This window comes from Xenopus laevis, chromosome 1L, assembly GCF_017654675.1.
Source record: "Xenopus laevis strain J_2021 chromosome 1L, Xenopus_laevis_v10.1, whole genome shotgun sequence".
Taxonomy (NCBI): Eukaryota; Metazoa; Chordata; class Amphibia; order Anura; family Pipidae; genus Xenopus; species Xenopus laevis.
The window spans coordinates 202,202,649-202,225,600 of NC_054371.1; the positions used below are offsets into that span (position 1 = coordinate 202,202,649).

General features: G+C 41.4%; 1 protein-coding gene across 2 annotated transcripts in view; it reads right to left on the reverse strand.

Moving 5' to 3' along the window:
* Window positions 1-22,632, reverse strand: part of lhfpl2.L (LHFPL tetraspan subfamily member 2 L homeolog) — an 83,108-nt gene extending 60,476 nt beyond the window's left edge. For both annotated transcript variants that reach the window (XM_018265477.2, XM_018265470.2), the window contains exon 1: window positions 22,418-22,632. The gene's annotated coding sequence lies outside the window, so the exon portion shown is untranslated. The remainder of the gene's footprint in view (window positions 1-22,417) is intronic.
* Window positions 22,633-22,952: the final 320 nt, after the last annotated feature.

Consider the following 22,952-nt stretch of genomic DNA (forward strand, 5'->3'; position numbering starts at 1 on the left):
AATTTTCACAGATTTTTAGTTAAAGCAGGAATCTCCTGAAATGAGTCATCCAGGAATGTAGGAAAGGGGACTGAGCAGTTTAATAAATAGCTTTTGTTCAGTGAGAAACAAGTGAAAAAGATTAGGGGGAAAACCCGGAGAATGAATTGAGGTTTGCTTAGTATTTACATAAGTATCAATGATAATGAGTTTGGCCTTAGTGAATGGCCCTGCAGGGCGAGAAAATGAAAACAAATCAATGGTCACTAATACTTTCCTCAAACAAATTCTAAAGTCAGAAAAAAGCAAGCTTATTTTGGTGCTCTCTAGTAAAATGTGCAACTTTTCAAGGATTGGTGCAGTTCTCTAGTTTAAGGGCAGAGACACAGTGGAGATTCAGGGAGATTTAGTTTGCAAATTCGGAAAACGAAGTGCTTCGAGTACCATCCCTTTTAGAAAACAAATAGATATATATTGAAAATTTGATTATTTGCCATATAGCAGCAAAATAAATCCACATTCTGGGTAATATAATAAAAAGGTACAGAGTTTAGCCAGGTCCTAGTAGCCCACAACAACCAATCAGGTGTCCAACTTCAAACTGCTGACCAGTAAATGCTGACCTATGGGTGACTAGACTTATAGCAAACATTGCATCTTTATGACGTTAGCCTCCTGGATTTTAGACCGCCTTCAGTGCTGAAGTCTTGGGAAGCAGGGGAACCTGCCAGGCCAGCAGGAATAAAAATAAAGCTTAATGCTCGCTGGCCCATTTCCCACCACAATAAACATGTTTGTAGGAATAGTGTGCTTTCATGATTACAATTCATCAACCAAATCAGATCCAGATGAATTCATCATGTATATGAATATATATATATTTATTTATAACTACAAGGGTACACCATGATAAACATTATTGCAGTCCATCTAGAATACAGACATAGCAGCAGAACTGGCCCCAGTGGACATTATTCCATTCATTCCCAGGAGATTAATTGGCAGCATGTACCATGTGCGCCCAGGCTATTACCATTCACACAATAGCAATTTAAAGTGCCGGGCAGCTGGAATTTGTGTGTCCGATCAAAAGTTCTTTGTCGCCCTTGAGCCAGCGCACTTAGGAAGAATGAGCTAGAAACAAGCTAGATCCCACCATCTGGCCTGTACAACAAGCACTGTGTATATGTATGTATGTACTACTCAGGTTTAAGCAAATAGGATCTGGCACTAAAATCCCGTCTGACTTAAATGGGTTGCTTGTCTTTAAATTAACGAACAGTATGATGTATACAGTGCTATTAAGAAACAATTTGCAATTGGTCTTCATTTTATATTATATGTGGTTTGGAATTTTGGCAGCTATCTGGATCCTAGGGTCCAATTTAACCTAATAACCAGGCAGTGGTTTTAAAGAGAGACAGGGATATGCATAGAGGATGGCCTAAATAGAAAGATAAGTAATAACAACAACAATAAAAATGTAGCCTCAAAGAGCAATAGTTTTTGGCTTCTGGGGTCAGTGACCCCCATCTGAGAGATGGAGTCAAAAGAGTATGGCAACACCCACATACAGGCCAATATTCACAGATATCTGGCCCTGGGGCCAAACAGATGGATATCGTAGGATGGGACATTCACTGCATTTCCACATCTGCAGATGCAATGTATACCGCTAGATATGATACATCAGCAAATACAATCTGCCAGCATCCTGATCTCCACACCAACTCATATCCAAATAGAATTGAATATCGGTCGGGATTGGTGGGCCGCCATAACTTTGTTTTGTACAACAGAATCAGTACATGTAAAATCAGCTTTCCAGCCCACAAAATGAAAAGGAGAGTTTGACGCCCTTGCTTCCAGCATTTTTCAAGTGTTGGCTAATCGCTTCATAGGAACAGACAAAAAGCACAATAACGTAACTAATTTACAGCAAATCATCAACTTTGAAAGCCTCAGCTCAATCTTGTGTCTGTCAGTGGGATCTCACCCTCCCTCCCGCTGACAGTCTGTTTATGGTGGGATATCAAAGAACTTCAAAGGCATTCCCCATCCCAACTGCACTTAACACCCAAATCCACTAAGCAACCTATATTACTCTCTACAATGGCATATAACAGCAACACACTATTGATGGCAACTGAACTTTAACATGAATCTCTACAGAGATGTCAAAACTGTCTCAATGCCTAGGGGCCACAGAAGCACGAGCAGCCTCACAGACTGGCATTTTGTTGTTGCAGAACAACAGTTGCGGATTATGAAACTTGATGGAAGCATCATTTTTTCCCATGAAACGAATGGAAGATCATCAATAAGCTGTGCCTTTTCTGTAGCAATACCATTCTGTCTTTTGCAATAAAAATGATCATTACAGTAGAGTACACATTTATCAGAAAAAATATACAGTAGAACCCCCATTTTAAGTTTTTCAGGGGACCAGGAAGAAAATGGTGTAAAATCCAGGAAAATGTAAAATCAGGGAAATGTATTATGCATAATATATAGGTGGGATCACAAAACAACAATTTAAAAATCAATAAAAACAATAAAAGGAAAACTTAAAAACAGGGGATGTAAAATTGAGGTTTCACTGTATTCTTTCAGAAGTACATTACAAATAAGTTCAGGGAAAATGTATGTTCAGGGCCTGGAGGGTGGATCATAAAGTCTCTGTGGGGCTTGGCGCCAGGGACGGTCTAAAATGCTTGGGGGGCCACAGTGTGCCACAAAATGCTTGGAGGCCGAAGTATGTATGTATATTTGTATTTATATAGCTCTACTTATGTATACAGCACTGTACAGCAGAACAATAAATTAATAGAACAAGGGGACACAGTGTGTCATGAAATTCCCAGGGGCCACAATGTGTCATGAGATGTTTGGGTGCCATGGAACAAGTAAAAAAAGTGAACAGGCAATATTATAGACACAGTAGAGAAGGAGAGGCAGGCACTTACCTACCTAATCCTAAAACCTCTGTGGCCTGTCAGCTAGCAACACCCAATATAGGACCCCCAAAATGGTCCAAATTGGGCTCAGCTGTGGATATGAAGCAGATTGCTGTAAACCACACTGCAGAACACAGTAAAGTAAATATTACTAATACAGAAGGTGGATTTACAAAAGAAACCTCCTGCCTGACAACTACCTGTCATGCCTCACAGGGCAATTAGCGCATTCCTCTGGAATGTAGGATTTGATAAATTGGCTAGTAAATGTCTATTCTGGTGAGCAGTCCAGCAACTGTGGCTTTTCTCCACCATCTCTGTGTCAAATGGTCAGTTCCTCTCACTCAACACATCAAAGAGGTTTGTGCTGACCCTTTTATTGGAAGATGATTAAGCAAAAACCAAATGGGAATAATTTGCACCAAGTAAGAAGACTGGAATCCTGGCATTACAGTACAGACACCACAACAGCATCAAATACATATACACAGCCAAATAAACATGGAGGGTTTATTGTTCTGTAAAAGCACAGAATGGACAAGCAGGTTGGTGCAGTTCAACTCTACAATGACAAGGCTTTCTCTTTCTTCAACTGCTAAACTGCAGCATCTGTTGTATAGAACCTGTGCACCACTGGCATCACAAAGATGTGCAAAAGTTGGGCATGTTGCTTCAGATATTGTGATGCATGCACAGTTTTCTACCACTCTGTGCCAGAGAAAATACACTGGAATTTTTGGGTGAAAAAGGCTACATTGTGTGGAAAAAGTGGCACCATTTTTTGCATTCGGTACTTTGCCCCCATTGCCGTACTGTAGTCCTTCCCCACTTTTTAAATTCAAATTAATAGCAGACGCCATAAGCAGAGAAGTTTACATTGATTTACATTTAGTTATGTAAGGGATTTGGATTGCCATGGTTCTCTGACAAACACAATCAAACAGTTTGTGTGTATTTTGATCTGCTCTGGGTTTTGTGCAATAACCTAAAGAAAATCCGAAAAATCTGTGTGATTCATTTTTTTTAAACTTTTTTTCAGGTTTTTCCCCTGCAAAGTGTATTGATAAATAAGGAGAAAAACCCCATGCGGATTTGGTCGGAGTTGTTTTCAGAAAATATTGAGAGAAATTCGGACTTTGATAAATGGGCCTCTAAGAGAACAATGATGCTTTGTCTGCTGCTGTCATCCAGCAAGCAAAACGCCCAATTGCCAATACCCTTAAGATGGCCATAGATGGGGAGATCCCCTCGTTTGGCAACGTCTCCAAACAAGCAGATCTCTCCGCTATGTGCCCACATGAGGTGGCCAATATTGGGCTGATCCAATTGTGGGCCCTAGATAATTTGGCCCGAGATGAATACAGATGATCGAGGGCTGCATCAACAAACCAATGTGGTCCAATTGGGGAAGCCCGTTAGGGGCCCATACACTGCCCAATATATTGGCTTGTGTATGTGGAGCTTTAGGCTATGGGCACACAGAGCTGTAGACACTGCTGCTTTCAGCCTTTATATTTTTGCAGGCTGCGAGAAGTCGATTCACTCCGTGCCCTCTCAGTTGATCTAAATTAGATCTGCCCATATGCGCTCACACATAGCGTCAGTCCAAGTACACAAAGTACATCTTTGGGCTGACTGTGTGTGTCCAGGGGCACGGAGCAAGTTCAATCAGCCTGCAAAAATACTCAGACTGAGAGTGGCAAAGCCTACAGTTCCATGTGCCCATAGCCTTAGTCTCAGATGCAGAGGAGCAGAGGACAGCTCAAATACATGAAAGGAGAAATTTTTGGGCGACCTCCGCTGAGCATAACTACACGCAAGTGGAAGCTGCTTAAATGAATGGAGCAGGAGCGCAGAGGATCAGTTTCCGCCTACAAAAATACTGAAGCTGAGAGAAGTGGAGCCTACAGCTCCGTGTGCCCATAGCCTTAGGCCCTAGCTCTGTTCTTACTCATTCTATCCTTCCATACTTCAAAGCTGGCTATTAACCGTGAGAAATTTTCACACCAGTGAAATGTGAGTAAAAATATTAGAAAGTTTGCTTGGATTTACAAAGTAATATCTATCTCCTGTACCCGTGGGAGTCATCTTATTTTGTATGAAAAGTCAATAATTGTTTATTGCTTTCAAAATTCATAACCGGTCAATAAAAAAAGCCATAAAGTAGCCCTTTTAGTCTTCCACGATCATTACGAACGCTCTGGATTTAATTAACAAGAGAACCACAGAAGGTTGTGAAGTTCTGAATTTCAGTTTAATATACAGAATGATTTAATACAGAATCAGCATGTGTTTCTCAAATGAGTATTTATATTAATGTACACAAATATCTCTCCTATAAGTACCTTCGGTGGAAATTTCCATCACTGTCAAGGAGAAAAAGCAAATACAAGCAATAACATCTGGACATAAAAAGAGAAGTTAAGATGATCACTGCAGAGATCAGAGCCAAGCTGCTAAAAGGTTGTATCATCAGCGCTGTTTATTTATGCATACCATACAAAATCTCCCGCTGTAATGTGCTTTCATACAATATGGCTATATGAGAAGGTAGTTTTCAGTGAACAGTTGGAGATGATTAGCAGTTGGTAGAATACAAGACTACAGAAGAGACCAGTGGGCATGAATCAGTGGGAAAACTTTTAAATCATAAAAAGAGAGAAACATGTCACAAGAACAGTTCATTGTTGTTTGTTTGGCAGGGTACTCAACATAAAAGATACTCAATTTGACCACCCAAGTGGTGTGACAAATTGGGCTGGCCCAAACATTTTTATGCCGTCCTAATGAACTGCTCACATAGGGGTCTGTGAAAACCAGTAACGAGAGGATTAGTTGCTTAGCCTACTAAAGTCCTAGCCTAACAGTATCTGCCAGCCTTTGCAGATCAATATCTGGCTAAACTCCTATCAGATATCAGCAGTGTGGTGGCCATATACGTAACAATTATGATCTTTCTTGGAAAAGATCTTTCCAAGAAAGATTGTTTGTTTCAATGTCTAGGTCAGCAATAACTAAGAACAGTTGCAAGCCATAACACAGGATAGAACAAGAGACAAGAAAAGTAACCCTTCACACACGTGTAGAGCTGAATAGTCAGATATACAGGTAGAAACAATAGAATTCCACCTGTATCTGACGATTCAGCACTAACAATGGCAGATGTCTGGACACCCAATTTAAATTTTCCGTCCAGCCCGATCAACGAGCCGACCAATATCAAAGTCTTCTGCCGATATCGGTCGGCTATTTTCCCACCATACACACACTGAATATCATATGAAATTCTTTCTTTCGATATTATCTGTGCGTCTATGGCCACCCTTATGTACTTATGTATGAGCCCATAAGGGTAATGGCCACTTCAGGGAGGTTTTCACCCGCACCCCTGTGTGCATTTACCTAAGCTGTCTAAGGGTAGGGCCACACTAGACGGATCTCGGCCTGCATCCCGCTTCTCTGCTACTGCTGCTCTGGTTGATGTGCCTGCACTTACTGTAGGTGCAGGCAGACACGGAGGAACTCTACCTTTTTTTGCCATAATCTGCTGCGTCTCCCTGCACCCAAGTGAAGACTATGCTTTTGGTTGCAGCAGAAGAAGATAAGAGGGAGAGTGGCCCTGGCCTTAAGGTGCCAATAGATGCACAGTTAATATTGTACGAAACTTTGCTGATATCGACAGAAGCCTTGAATATCGGTTGGGCATTGGCCACAGTTACTGCTCAATCATCGGATACAGATAGAATTCTATTGTTTCTACCTGTATATCTGACAATTCAGCTTTAAAATGTCTGTATTGAAAACAAACAATCTTTCCTGCGATTAATGGTTGTAGGAAATATCGTAATTGTTACGTCTATGGCCACCTTAAATTAAGAGTGCCCAAGACAGCAGCTAATATGGCCAGTGCATAGCCAACTTTAGTTACAAGCCTCAAAAATACAATATAAAAAAATCCAGTCTAGGCAGAACAATAGCAGAGGAAGCTACTAAAAGAGAATTGGACGGTACTGGTCTAAGCTTGGAGCGGGACCTCTTGCTTTATGCACCCTTACTTGTGTCTAATCTCCTTTAGTAGCCTCCTCTACTATGGTTCTTAGACTGGATTGTCTTTTTTTGAATTTTTGAGGTTTGCAACTAAAGTTGGCCATGCATTAGCCATATTAGCTGCTGTACCGTCCAATCTTAAATGAAAAGTAAATCAAAACCTGAAAGTGTTTTAAAGGAATTATAATATAATGTAGTGTGTTACCCTGCACTGGTGAAACTGGTGTGCTTCAGAAAGACTACTATAGTTTATATAAACAAACTGCTGTGTAGCCATGGGGGCAGTAATTCCAGAACAGGATACACTGTAGATAAGTTCTGAAGAATCCCATTGTCAATTTAAAAATGCCTTTGAGTAGCCAGATGTAGTTATATTAAGAGTGGTGGTGTTTGCAGTGAGTTAAACTGATTTTTAAGCTGCAGATGAACGAGCAAAGCTGATCACCGCACAGGTCGCTTAAAAAAAAACTAATCAACCAATATTCAGAAGTGAAATTTAAAGGTTGGGCGATATTTTGGTGTGCTTTTGTCAGCCAGTTTGGTTGAAAAGTTCAATTGATCAACACACTCTCCTTAAAATGTGGACGAAAACTTAAAGCCCCACTACCTAAAACAGTGTTCCCCAACCAGTGGCTCATGAGCAACATGTTACTCACTAACCCCATGGAAGTTGTGATGAATCCAAACTAGCCTAAGGCCTTAATGACCTTTGAACCCTGGTTCATATATCTTATCCATTCTGTATATGCTACATATAAATGTTCGAAACAGTAAACATGTTTTTCATCTAATATAGCTACGTGCAAATATGACTTAAAAAAGCCTAGCTAGCTGGCTATTAAGAAATTGCTTGTGGTCAGATAACAGACAACTGTACCAAGTATAAAGCTTATGCCCATATAAGAATATTTTGCTTAGCATCATCACGTATAATTTGCAAGTAATATTTTAGCCAATCATGTATAACACAATGCTTTTGCATTATAACACGTTACCTAATAAATATATGTGCACAGGTCGAGACTGGCAGAACGTTCTCACCCGAGCTACTGAATGCTTGTATTCTGTATCTCAATAAACTTCCTTCTCTGATTGCAACATTGATAAGGGCCTTGGCTGTATCATTGGAAAGGTCTCTCACCGAGGTCCAGACCCAACAGTTGCACAGTGGCCTAAAAGCAGGTGCTTATTTTTGAATTTCAGGCTTGGAGACAAGTTTCAGTTGCATAAAACCAGGTTTACTGTCAAACAGAGCCTCCTGTAGGCTACCAGTCCACATAGGGGTTACCAAAAGTCAATAACAGGCCTTACTTTTGCACCACTCAGGAACATTTTTCTTGCTTGTGCTGCTCCCCAACTCTTTTTAAATCTGAATGTGGCACACTGGTTAAAAAGGTTGGGGACGTCCAGCCTAAAATATAATTCTGCATGCTCTACAACGATTTACACCAACTAAAATTTCTGATATTGCATTGTTCATATTTAATTATACTACACACCCTAGTTAAACAGCAAGAAAAGCAAGGGTTGGAAAGCATGAAACACCCATGGCAAGCTTAGGCTAACTGAAAAATAAGGTAAGCCAATGGGCCATGACAGACAAGGAGATCAGTTGCCCCATGATTAATATCCTCTAGTGCAGCTACTAATCTCCACCGAGGCTGCAAAATCACCCAAAGCTTCTTCACAAGGCAACTTTGGAAAGCCAAAGCGATATGTATGTTTTTCCCCACCCGCTATTCACTTCATTGCCCGTGGAAAAAGAATTCAGAGAAGATTAAGGTGCCCATACACTGAGACATCCGCTTGTTTGGCAATGTCGTCAAATGAGCGGATCTCTCTCCGATATGCCCACCTTGAGGTGGGCAATATCGGGCTGATCCGATCGTGGGCCCTAGGGGGATTTTTTGTCCCATCTGATCGAGATCTGGCCGACTTTTGGCCAGATCTCGATCGGTGAAGCCCGTCGGGTGGCCCCATACACGGGCCAATAAGTTGCCGACACGGTCTGTCGGCAGCTTTTATCGCCCCGTGTATGGACACCTTTAGTCGCCCGTGCTAGGGGAGGTTAATCACAGGGCGTCTAATCTCCTCGAGTGTCAGCTGCCAAAGGAAGGGCAAATAAGGGAATCCACCTTTATTACATACAAGGTAAAATCAATGATCACCTTACATCCTCAGGTGAAAGAAAAGGGTACTTACTGTTCTGCCATCCATCGGCCTTATACATATTTTGATATAAAATGATTGCTTGACAAGTGGCCTTGGCTGAAACACTTGCTGAATGGAATTGTATCCTATTCAGACACTGCCTTAAAGAGCATTACTTTTAAGATGGTGTCAGTGACTCCCAATGGAAAGTTGTAAAGTTAGAAGGCAGCAAATAATTAAAAAACTGTAAATAAGAAAGAATGAAGGTCAATTGAAAAGTTTCTTACAAGTAGCTGTTCTATGATATGCTAAAAGTTAACTTAAACATGAACAAGCCCTTTAAACCCAAGACTATTTATGCTAGAAGGACCAGACCCAAATAAAGCTGCATGATATAATGAACGCTGTTCAGTGGGAGGCAAACTCCAGCCTTCAGCCCATAAAGAATGGGTATTGTCCAAGTTCTTATCGTATCTGCAGTTAAAAATAAAGCCTGTAGTATATATGAGACAATAGACCACAGAATAATAATCTGCCCAGAGCATTTACTGCCGTTAACTTTGTGGATTCCAACAGGGCTACAGAGAACCCATTAATGCTTGGTTTAACAGCTTTTAGCCTGAATTAACTTATAGAAGCAAAGATCATGCTGGTAGAGCAAAGCTATATCTCCAGAAAAGATTACGCCTGTGTGGAACAGGTACATGTAATGTGTGTATATAAAGCCTATGACCTTAATAACCTTAAAGGAGTATTTCCCCTTTGAATTAACTTTTAATATGATGTAGACATTGATATTCAGACACAACTTGCAACTGGCCTTTATTTTTTATGTTTAGCCCCCACCCCCCTCTATTTGAAAGCCGAGAAGTCAAAAGAGAAATGCAAATTGTTCATGAACTATTAAAAAAAATAATAATGAAAACCAACAGCAAAGTTGCTGGAAATAGGGCATGCAATAACATACTTAAAGCAGAGCTGTCAACTCCCCGATTTTATCTGGAGTTTCTAGATATTAGACTGGTCTCCTGTTCATTTAACACATTTCCCCGTGTTCTGCCAATTTTGCGTGATTTGCAAAAATCCGACGTATCAACGTGTGTCCAAAATGGGTCCAAATAACCCTAGCAACCATGAATTGATTTCAATACAAGTATGGGACTGGTTATCCAGTATGCTCGGGACCTAGGTTTTGCCGGAAAACAGATCTTTATGTAATTTGGATCTTTTAATTGGACTTCAATATAGATTTTTTACAGTCTTACTTATTTGTCTTCTTCTTCTAACTCTTTCCAGCTTTCAAATGGGGGTCACTGACCCCATCTAAAACCAAATGCTGTGTAAGGCTACAAATGTATTGTTATTGCTAACTTTTATTACTCGTCTTCCTATTCAGGCCCTCCTATTTATATTCTAGTACAGGTATGGAATCTGTGAACAAGAAACCCGTTATCCAGAAAGTTCCATATTAAGGATTGGATGTCGCTCATAGACTCCATTATAATCAAATAATCCAAATTTTAGAAAATGATTTCTTTTTTCTCTGTAATAATAAAACAGTAACTTGTACTTGATCCCAACTAAGATATAATTAATCTTTATTGGAAGCAAAATCAGCCTATTGGGTTTATTTAACGTTTACATGATTTTCTAGTAGACTTAAGGTATGAAGATCCAAATTGCAGAAAGATCCATTACCCGGAAAACCCCCAGGTCCTGAGCATTCTAGAAAACAGGTCTATCTCCTGTCCTTGCAAAAATATAAGGTATTGGTGTGGCTGAACATAAGAGAGTATAATCTAAACGAGTCATTGCCCCAATATGGATTTGCCATGGAAAATGTGATATTTTCAAGACAATATCTGGGACCTGGCCCATATTTCTAGACTGAAACATTATATAAGCAGTGCTATTTTAACATTAGTTACCCTTTAAAAAAAATGCAGAATTAGCATCTCTCCCCAAGCCGAGGATGGGTCTCTATCAACAATAAGTGAGCTGGTGTTGACATCACAAGCAAAATGACGCATAGCAGGGGCTCAGGAAAACAGATAAAGTAAAGACAGATGGAGCAGACTGCATGCATGGAGTAGGACTTCATCTAGTCCTTGGATGATTTTTTGGACAGACATAATATCAAAGGCTATTGTGATACTAAATTCTATAGTTAGTATAGATATGGGTATATAGAATTTATGTGAAACTAGGGAGGAGTGTGTGTATGGATGCTGGGTTTTCATTTGGAGGGGTTGAACTTGATGGACTTTGTCTTTTTTCAACCCAATTTAACTATGTAACTATGTAACTATGTAGTCCTTACTGAATGAGGAACATAAACAAGTGATTTGCATGTCTCCGCCTATGATGCCTTATGGGAGAATTAAACTATCATTTTTGGTATTTAGCCAGTGCTGTGTGTATGGCCATGAGAAAAGTAAATACCTTCTGATTTCAGAAGGCTTCACTTTGCATGTAATTGTTTGTAAAGGGCTTTTTTGGCTCATTTTAGCCCATATCAGCCTAACCAGGTTCCGTTTTCTATCTGAATGAGGAACACTCGTCTCACACTGCATCTTTTTCCCTAAAAGGTTCAAATACACATCCAGATCTGCAACACCCCAAGTGAAATGCTGAGACTAAAATGGCCAATATGGACAATATCAAATATCCAAAATATTTTGGGGGGGGGAGGAAGTAGTAAAAGATACAGATATGGGATCTGTTATCCAGAAACCCATTATCCAGAAACCCATTATCCAGAAACCTCCAAGTTACCAAAAGGCTGTCTCCCATAGACTCCATTTTATCCAAATATATAAAAATGATTTTCCTTTTCTCTGTAATAATAAAACAGTAGCTTGTACTTGATCCAAACTAAGATAGAATTAATCCTTATTGGAAGCAAAACCAGCCTATTGGGTTTATTTAATGTTTACTGATTTTCTAGTAGACTTAAGGTATGAAGATGCATATTACGGAAAAATCTGTTATCCAGAAAACCCCAGGTCCTGAGCATTCTGGATAACAGGTCCCATACCTGTACTAGATTTTATATAATAAAGTTTACAGAGCCTTTGGGCACAACAACCTCACCAAATGAATAGGGTGATCTGATCGCTTGGCCTCAGGGCCAATGATCAGATCAAAATGGCAGCTTGAAGGGGTGGTTCATGTTTAAGTTAACTTTTATTATTGTCAATTGGCCTTCATTTTTTTTCTTATAGTTTTGACTCTACTTTTTATTCTTGATCTTTCTATTCAGACCCTCTCCTATTCATATTCCAGTCTCTCATTGAAATCAGTGCATGGTTGCTTGGTGATTTGGGCTCTAGCAACTTGATTGCTGAAATTGCAAACTGGAGAGCTGCTAAATTAAAAATGAAATAATTAAAAAAAAACACAAATGATAAAAAAATTAAAAGCAATTGCAAATTGTCTCAGAATAGGACTCTTTACATCATACTAAAAGTTAACTTAAAGGTGAACAACTCCTTTAAGGAAACCGGATTTCAAAAGAGGACCCAATTGATATGCAGATGCTTAAAATATACCTAAAAGATTTCCATGCAGACATAAATCAACCAGCCATTGGGAGGCATCCATACATGCACGAATAACCATTAATTCAGCAGCCTTTATTGGCTGAATGGGTGGCTAACCCACATGAGATTATGGCTAGAAAATCTGGCTGTATATGCCCAATTTATATCACTCTTATATCACTCGTTTGTTTTAGGTAGCATTGCTGCCAATTCAAGAACAGACCACAGCATCATTATACACAAGGCCACAACAGACCTACAAGCTGTAGGCCTCCTGCTACTGTTGAACTACAACTCCCAGCATGCCTGTAGTTCAACGTAAGCAGCATTGGCAGCAGCTCAGACATCTCAGGCCAAGTTGTTTGTGGCTTCCTGAGAGCTCATATGCATAGGCTGGGTGTTGGTTGCACTGATGTCTGATGGCAGAAGATGTGAGGAAATCTAAAAATATTGTTTCCTTTTGTGCAAGAGCTGCTTCAGAAGTGCAAGAAGCCATCATTAAAGAAAAGAAAGTGCTCTGCTGACATTTTGAAACTGAAATTCCTTTCTTTCCAGCTGTTGCCAGACTTTTTGACTGCCGATGTGCTCAAGCATAAATGCTCAAAACAGCCCTTATAGCCATAGGGCTACATTGGAAGTGCGATGCCAAAGGCATTTTTTAGCTGTAGTCCGCCGATCATTGCCATATTTGCTGTAGACCTTATGGATGATGCTGGGAGATCGAATACCAAAACAGAAATGACACATGCTTCATAGCTCAGCTGGCATTAACAGTCCTGTTAGGCAGAGCCGGGCCAACCCTGCCAGACGCCCTAGGCAACCTGGCGGGCCACGGCGCCGGCTCAGTGCGCGTGAAACTGCGCATGCACGAAACTGCGCTCCAGCGCGCATGCGCAAAACGGCACTCCAGCGCGCATGTCTCAGACTGTCTGGCCACAAGCCTCCTTATAACACACCAATCATCCTGTTGTATTAGAATTCCCTGACAAGATGGCAAAAGTGTTCCCATAATCTATACATAGGGTTGGACTGGGCCGGTGGGATACTGGGAAAAAACCTATTGGGCCCCGGCAACCAAATCCCGATCCCCCAACCGGGCCGCACCATCAAATAAGGAAAACCGGGCAGGAAGTTTTGACCCGGATAGCCCGGTCAAAACCGGACAGGAGGCAACCCTAACTAAACCATAAAAATGGATATGGCTAGTAATGATCTGTTTCATATACTGAACCTACTGTTCCAGACCAAAAGGTCAGCAACCTAGAACAGTAATGGCCCACGACTTCTTATTGTAGAATCTGTGCTGGAAGGTGATATGAACTCACTGCCAATCAGCTTTGTATCATGAATTTTATATTCTACATATACTGTATATATTGAGAGTCGGTCCCTAAGCTCAGATAATTGACAGCAGCCCACAGCATGTGCTGTAAATCAGCAGACTAGAAGATAATAGCCAAACTACACTTTACTGTACATTTGGAGGTCCATTTATTAAAGGTTGAATTTTGAATTCATGTGAATTATTTTTAATTTGAATATACTCACAATTCGACTGGGAGGTTATTTAAGAAAAAAATAGTGTCTAATATTCAAATAATAAAATAACGAATGGTTCCGACCCGAATATTTGAATCATATTCAAATTGTATCCAATATGTACAAATCGAGTTTTTCTACCGAAAAAAAAAAAAACTTGAATGTCAGGAAGGCTATTATATATCTCTAAATGGCTCAACGGACCTCTGCCATTGACTTGTAAATGAACTCAGCAGGTTTTGGTGGCGAATATTCAAATTAGGACTGTTTCCATGGTTGAGGTGTGATAAAATGTGTGAATTTTGACACTTAAAAATTCTAATTTACTGTTCGACCCTTGATAATCTGTCCCTTAGTGACCAGAATTAGGCCCTTCACATGAACCTGGATTATACCAATGTGCCCAGTATAAAGCTTCTGTCCTACACAATGAAATAGTTTATGGGCATGGCCTAGCAGGTAGGGTGAGATCTTCTGCTATTGGGGACAATCAGAAACTTTAACTCATACGGAGTACTGAGGCAGAACATACTACAGTAGAACCCCCATTTTACATCCCCTGATTTTAAATTTCCCCTCATTTTGTATTATTGCTTGCATGCTCTTTCCCCTGTACTTGACACAATTAAGCTGGGAATGAGTGTTTCAAGTGCCTTTAAGAAAGGCGTGTTTGTTTATCATCTCAGTTTAGAGAGCATTTATTTTTAATGGGATTTTAGAAACAGCTAAAGCGCTGACCACCAGCGTTGTCTGATACCTTACACTTAGAACTTCCTATATAAAAAATAAATAGTTGTGCGGGAATGGATTAGCTTAATGCCTGCCCCACTTAGCAGCATTTCTGCCACAGTAATGGGAGATGCACTAAGCGGACGTTTGAAGGACACACAGGCCCTACCACACCCTATATTCCCTTCTGCAAACAGTCAGGAGAACAGTGCAGGAGAACATTCAGATACAATTCTAAAGCCAGTGGCTACACTGTAGCATAAAAACTGAGACAATGTTGCAATTTATTTGTTACCTCGGATTCTGGAAGTAGGATCAGGTACAAAATACATTATGACTTTCCCAGTCAGCCTATTAGCCAGTGTTTGTACAACTGTGTGTTTGTATAGTTCAGGTTGGTGGGCTGGAGGTCTGCCAGACCATGTGTTTGCTTTATAAACCCAGAGTTTCCTCCTCAAAATGTGCTACTCTAGCTAGGAGCATGCTAAATAACAAACACTCGGCCCCGGCATGCTCAATGGGATCTCCTTCCCAGGAATATTTGGTTCAAAGTAATTCCCACATTGGGGCTATCAACTGTGCTGCATCTGTGCGCCACGCTTAACTTCCAGCTGCGTAAAAAAAAACAAAAAACCAAGCACTACTTAAAGGAGAGCAGCTTACTAAATATCAAAGAAACTTGTGAGCAGGTAACCTAAAAGCTTAATAGACTAAAATTAAAGGGGTAGTTTACCAAAAAACTATCTTTTAGTATGATGTATACAGCAGCAGTCTAAGATAAACTGATATTTGGATATATTTCCCACATAAAAATGGTCTTTATTAATCTCTATATTCTCGTGTGGAGGAACACATCAAAAAGCCACAGCACGGGAATATACTCTGAAGCCCATATGTATGGGCTCTTATAATAAAATTAAACCCCCACCGTTAATCTGTTTTTTTGTTGGCAGAGTCAGTGACCCACCCAACAACCATTGTTGCAGGCTCGATTAGTAATGCCAATAGTTTAAAAAACATGCAATATAAATAATATAGACCCAAAACAAGGTTGTTTAGAATAGGTTCAACATACTAAAGCTAAAGTAAAGGTGAGCAACCCCATTAACCAGGTCCTAAACAAATAATCAGGGACACAACTGAACAAAGTGTGAGCTCTGGTACAAGGCTCTCTCAGAAGCACCTCGTGCTTAGGAGTGACAGATTTCTGGTGTTTTGTATAGTCCTGCTGTGTAAAGTAGAATTCTACTTTATTCCTCATTCACAATCATAAGCTAGAGCTGCCACTTTGCTTGTGCAGGTTTTCTAAAGCCACTACAGATAGTGTCCTATGGAAATATGTATGCAAAGCAAACGGGAACTAGCATTGCCTTGTATGATTTCTATGTAAATGAGCACTATGAATTTTTTTTTTTTTTTTTTAAATAAGAAGAAAGAAAGTGTTCCAAAGCAGTAGAACAGGGCACATGGAATACCAGAATGTCACTTGGACAAAGATTAAAGTGAACCGGGCAGCATAGTCCAACCTTGTGTTTAGTGGTCACATTACGTGCGCACACGAGCGGAGCATTTATGCCAGGGACAACACTTATTCTGCATCTGCATGGGCCAGGCTCCACCAAGCTGGGAATAATACAGGAGACATCTTTTAATCAATGGATTTCTGCCAGTCTACAGGAAAAATTAATCCGTGCTTTTTCCCCTCAGTACCAGCACAGCTATGATTGGGATACTTTTCTTTTATAACATAAGGGTGGTGGCACATGGGGAGGCTAATCTCCCTGAAATGCCTTCCCACCGGCAAGAATGTCGACTCACAAGGAAACTTCAGATGACTTTGGAAAAACAAAGCAACGCTGGTGGAGATTAGTAGCCCTCAGTAGCGAAGATTTATCACAGGCGACTAAATCTCCCTGTGTGCCACCACCCTAAGGGTAAGGAGTAGGGATGGGCGAATTTTTTCGCCTTGTTTCGCCAAAAAATGACGCCCATAGACTTGCATGGCGTTGTGCGTCAAAATAAAAAGACACGCGTCAAAAAAATTTTGCCGTGCGACAACATTTTTTTGTCGCCCATAGACTTTAATGGGCATCAGCGACAAATTTTTGGCAAACGGGTCAAATTCGCCCATCCCTAGTAAGGAGACACATGCAGATTCGGGGAGATTCGCCTCTTCTACGGGGCGACAATCTCCCCAAACTGCCTTCCCCTACCTTCCCGTTTTAATTAATAATCGCCAGTGGGATGGCACGCGTGGCGCTTCGTTGCCCAAAGTTTCCTCATGAGGCAACTAATCTCCCCGAATCTCCCCTTGTGCCCTTACTCTAAGGGAGTTCATTATTCATACTTTCCTTGGGGTGTTTGGGTGGAATGAGTTATTTTCATTATGTAATGAATGAATGGGGTGAGGCCATTCCCAAATTACTACTGTTCCCAAACTACAGATCCTAGGTGGGTTGTCATAAGCTGCCACTATTGCATTTAATGCAAAAATGTCCACCCCAACTATTTAAAGGAGGACACACATATCAAACCTATAAAGTGCATGGCTAATTAACACTTCATTAAGGAGCATGCAGCTAAGTGCTTCAGTTTATCCACGGCTCTGAACTGTGCTTCTAAATTAATTGTGCAGAAATGGGTTTTTGTGTCTGTTTTACAGGGACAAGGAGGGAACTCTAGCCCTGGAATAATTTAATTGTAATAAATATCGTTTTCTAGAAGTCATAGAACGACAGTGTACAAATGGTGTCCCCTGGTTCCAACAGAAAACATGAAAAAATACTTTTGCATTGGTGGAAGTTGCTGGTGGTACTCATGTTGCAATACTGGGCACCAGTAATTCTAGGCAGACTGTGCACTATTAGGCTAGGGCCCTCAACACGAGCAGTATCCTCTTCTTCTATGGCATCCGAAAGTGTCAAATCCGGCGCAAACACTCTTGGCGAATTTTTATTGTGAAATGAAATCCGCTGAATATGTTCACACCTGAGCCAACACTAGGGTTCCAGATGTGGGGGGGGGGAAGGAGCATACTGCTTGCTGTGAGGGGCTGAAATCATTCTTTGGTTTTCAGCAAAAGGACTTGCCCCCTGTCAGGCCCAAGTCTTAAGGTGGCCATACATGTAACAATTATTATCTTTCCTGCAGCCATTGGTCGCAGGAAACATAATTTGTTTTCAGTACAAACATTTGGACATGAATAGTCAGATATACAGATAGAAACAATAGAATTCTACCTTCTTCCGATTGACGAGCCCATCATTATCAAAGTCTGTTGCCGTTATCGCTCAGCTTGTCTTCCTCCATACACACACCAAATATAGTAAGAAACAAAATACATGTGCGTGTATGGACACTTTAGTGATTCTACATCAGACCTTTGATTGGCTGGGACATCTACCCCGCTGGGAAAAAAATTGGGTTCCCCTTTTGCTGCATCTTTGCCTATTTCCCAGATGTCTGAAAACTTCCATCTATAGTGAATAGAGCAGAGATCCCCAACTTTTTAAAACATTGAGCGTCATTAAAATGTTAAGAATTGAGGAGAAACACAAGCATGCAAAAGGTTCCTGGGGATGTCCAATAAGGACTGTAATTGGCAATTGGTAGTCCCTATGTGGCCTACAGGAGACCCTGTTTGGCAGCACACCTGGTTTTAAAGCAACCAAAACTTGCCTCCAAGCCAGAAATTCAAAAATAAGCACCTACGTTGAGGCCACTGGGAGCAACATCCAAGGAGTTGGTGAGCAATATGTTGCTCACAAGCCACTGGTTGGGGAATAACTGGATTGGAGCATAAAGGTGGCCGTACACGGGCCGATAAAAGCTGCCGACAGACCGAGTCAGCAGCTTATTGGCCCATGTATGGGCCCCCCCGACGGTCGCATCTGTTCGTTGATGCGGTCCCGCGATCCAACCGCCCATTCCCATTCGTTAGGATCCGATCGGATCAGCCCGATATTGCCCATCTCAAGGTCCGCTCGTTTAGCGACATGACCAAACGAGCAGATATCTCCGTGTCTGTCCACCTTTAGCCCATATGTGATCTAATGGCAAAGAGCGGATCTCTCCCCGATATGCCCAATTTGAGGTGGGCGATATTGGGCTGATCCGATCGTGGGCCCTATGATTGGATCATACAGGCGGTCAATGAACAGATGTGGTCTGCGATCCAAATGGATTTTTACCCCTGCACGATCGATATCTGGTCAACTCTTGGCAAGATATTGATCGGGGAAGCCTGTCGGAGGGCCCCACACATGGGCCAATAAGCTCTCGACTATCGTGTATGGCCAGCTTAAGGATCCATGGAATCAGACCCACAGAGATGAGTAAACATTTGGTGCCACACAGTGCAATGGACTGACACACACCAAAGAAATCGTATTATCAGCCAACTATTGCCATATAGTGGGTCAGCTTGTATCCAAAGGGGCAGTCTGGGTCCCTTGAAAAACTCTAACATCTGACCCATTGGCCTGAAGTGGGGCAGCCCAGTTCTAGGGCAATTGAATAATCTAGGACATTTTTCCCATTGTGTTTTTTTTTTCTTGCTTTTGCCAGATCCGTTAAGTTATCCTCAGACGGGGCAGTGGAGGGTGATTGTGTGTGTTTACTAAGCAATTCTAGGCAACATGCTTGGTATCCAGCTGCACTTGCACATTCAGAATACACTGACAGAGTTTACATATTTAAACTAATGAAAAACAAACAATAGACTAGGGGCTCAACAGGCAAGCCACCAGACTAATGAAGCTTATGGCAGGAAAGTTTCACCAGGTTGGGTACACTCCAGGCACAAAGTGCTTATAATTATAAAAAAAAATAAAAAATAAACACAAAGAAAACCCAACAACAAACATATTTTATATATATTTAACATTTTGGCAGCACAAATATCCCTTTTAAGCAATTCAAGCTGTGCCTCTGTGACAGAAATCTGTTTTATGGAAGCAGCCTCCCTGCTGGAGCTGGGGACATCGGTTATGTATTAGAATGTGACAGATTTCCCTTTCACTATATTACTCCCAGTGCAGCCAACCTCTTGTCAGGGTGCCATTTATTGATTGTGAAATTCAAGTGAATTTAGGGGATTCCAAATGGGGAAACACATATAAAATGAGACACAGTGTCGGGAGAGGAAAGCCTGCTGTCATATTAAAATCAATGCAGATTCCATGTCTGGACGGTGCAAAATCATGGGATTCTAAGATATGAAAAATGTATCTAAACACTTGTATAATATATATATATATATATATATATATATATATATATATATATATATATATATACTAATGGGACAGTTACGCAGCCGTCCAAATTTTTACTAGGGAGCCAAAAATAACAGAAGGCGAGTGGCTTCAGTTTAGGAGTTTAGAGGTCAGCATAAGAAGTGTAGTTCAGGTGCACAAGGGCCCAGATATGTTTTAGGACTAACTGGAACAGTAATGAGCAGTCCATCAGTAATGTAAAGTACATTAAAGGGGTGGTTCACCTTTAATTTAACTTTTATTATACTATAAAATGGGCAATTCTAAGCAATTTATCAATTGGTTTTCATTATTTATTTTTTATAGTTTCATAGTTATTTGCCTTTTTCTTCTGACTCTTTGCAGCTTTCAAATTGCCGTTGCCGACTCCCTTCTAAAAAACAAATGCTCTGTAAGGGCAGGGGTACACGGGCAGATTTGGAGAGATTTAGTTGCCTTGCAACTAATCACCTCTTCTGCGGGGCGACAATCTCCCCAAACTGCCTCCCCCTGCTATAATGAGAAAACGCCAGCGCAATGGCACTCGCGTCGCTTCGATTGCCAAAGTTGCCTCATGAGGAAACTTCGGGCGACTTCGGAAACCGAAGAGGCGCGAGTGCATTGCCGCAGGCAATTTTTCGTTTTAGCAGGCGGAAGGCAGGTGGAAGGCAGTTCGGGGAGATTGTCGTCCCGAAAAAGAGGTGATTATTTGCCAGACGACTAAATCTCCCAGAATCTGTCCGTGTGCCCCAGCCCTAAGGCTACAAATGTATTGTTACTTTTTATTACCGATCCTTCTATTCAGCCCATCTCCTATTCATAATCCAGTCTCTTATTCCAATCAATGCATTGTTGCTAGGGTAATTTGGACCCTAGTTATCAGATTTCTTAAGATGCAAATTGAAGTGCTGCTGAATAAAAAGCTAAATAACTCAAAAAACCTTCAATAATAAAAAATTAAAACCAATTGCAAATGGTTTCAGTATATCACTATCTACATCAGTGGTCCCCAACCAGTAGCTCATGAGCAACATGTTACTCACCAACCCCTTGGATGTTGCTCCCAGTGGCCTCAAAGCAGGTGCTTATTTTTGAATTCCAGGCTTGAGGCAAGTTTTGGTTGTATAAAAATCAGGTGCACTGTCAAACACAGCCTCAATGTAGGTTGACAGTCCACATAGGGGCTACTAAATGGCCAATCACAGCACTTATTTGGCACTCCAAGAACATTTTTCATGCTGGTGTTGCTCCCCAACTTCTTTCACTTCTGAATGTTGCTCATGGGTTCAAAAGGTTGGGGATCCCTGCTCTACATCATACTAAAAGCTATCTCAAAGGTGAACAACCTCTTTAAGTTCTTAAAGTGGGACCTGTTTATTTTAGCTTTGATAATGAGGGTCAGGAATAATATTCTGCTGACACCAGTGCCCCCCACTGTCAGTGTCAGACTGAAACTGCTTTTCTGTTTCCCCCCTCATTACACTGGGTGGTCCGGACTCCCCTGCAGTTCCATTATAGTCCCTGCTCTAGTTAACTCATTCACTATGTCATGGTGGGACTGACAAACAGCTGCAGGGACACACAAGGGGGAGCAAGGCCCGCGGCCCATTCATTACTCTGTAGGAAGGTAGTGAGAAAAGCCAATCCTGCTCCCACTCACATCAAAGGCTTTTCATATGGATCACAGGCAGCTGCTGGGCTACTGCCCCTAGTGGGCAAAACGAAAAGTGCATCTAATGTGGAGCAATTTGGAGGCTTCTGTTATATTATCCATGAAGGCAGGAGATGGGAGAGTCAGGCAAGGAAATCTCTGCATACAACATAAACTGATTTACTCTTTCCAAGACTTGCATGAAGATGAGAGTGATGATCAGGCAATGCAGTCACTAGTCATGATACAAGATGATCAGTATCAGTGGAGTGCATACAGTTAACTAACCCTGTGTAGTGTCACGAGTTAGGGGTTCCCATGCAATAACAGCAATCATGCAATAATCAGAGATTCCCCACCGCTAATGCTGTGCTTCTCCAGTTATCACTATACTACAACTCCCAGCATCCCCCGAGAGCCATTGTAGAATGGAAGTAAGAGGGTCCGAGCCAGAGCGCAGCTCATAGTGCAGCTCATAGTGTAATTGCCTCGGGAAGGGAAAGAAGAGTAAAGGATGGAATGGAAATGAATGAAGCACAAACAGAATGCGAAGGCTGCAGCACTTACCCAGAATATGATGCACTTTCTCAGGATAAATCTTCACATTCCCGCTGTGCATGTCCCCCGTTAACTCCCGTTATGTGGAATCCCTCCTGCCCTCACAGCTCCCTCCCCCAAAACCTCACAGAACGTGTAAGCGAGAAGCAGCAGCCCGGGATGCAAGGGAGCACCGGGTCTCCTCCCTCTTTACGTCACACCGCCACGCCCACCTCAGACTCCAAGTCAGACAGTTTGCAGAGGGCTGAGGGGACACGCAGTCCTGAGGGAGGGCTGCCCGGGAATCCCTGCCAGGAGAACTGCCGGCCTCAGGGATTCCTCTGAAAATTAATTCCTCCTGCTCTGTATCGAGGGCTTTGTGCCACTTCGTTACATATAAATCATACGGATAATAAAAAGATGTGGCTCACGCCTCTGAACGTTCTAAACCTTTTCATTGTTTGCAGTTGTTGTTCCACTTTTGAATGACTTTGTGGCGCTTAGGTGTGAGTGTGAGTGCAGAGACTACACAAATGCAACAAGTGTACCAGTGCTGTGTGAGGTA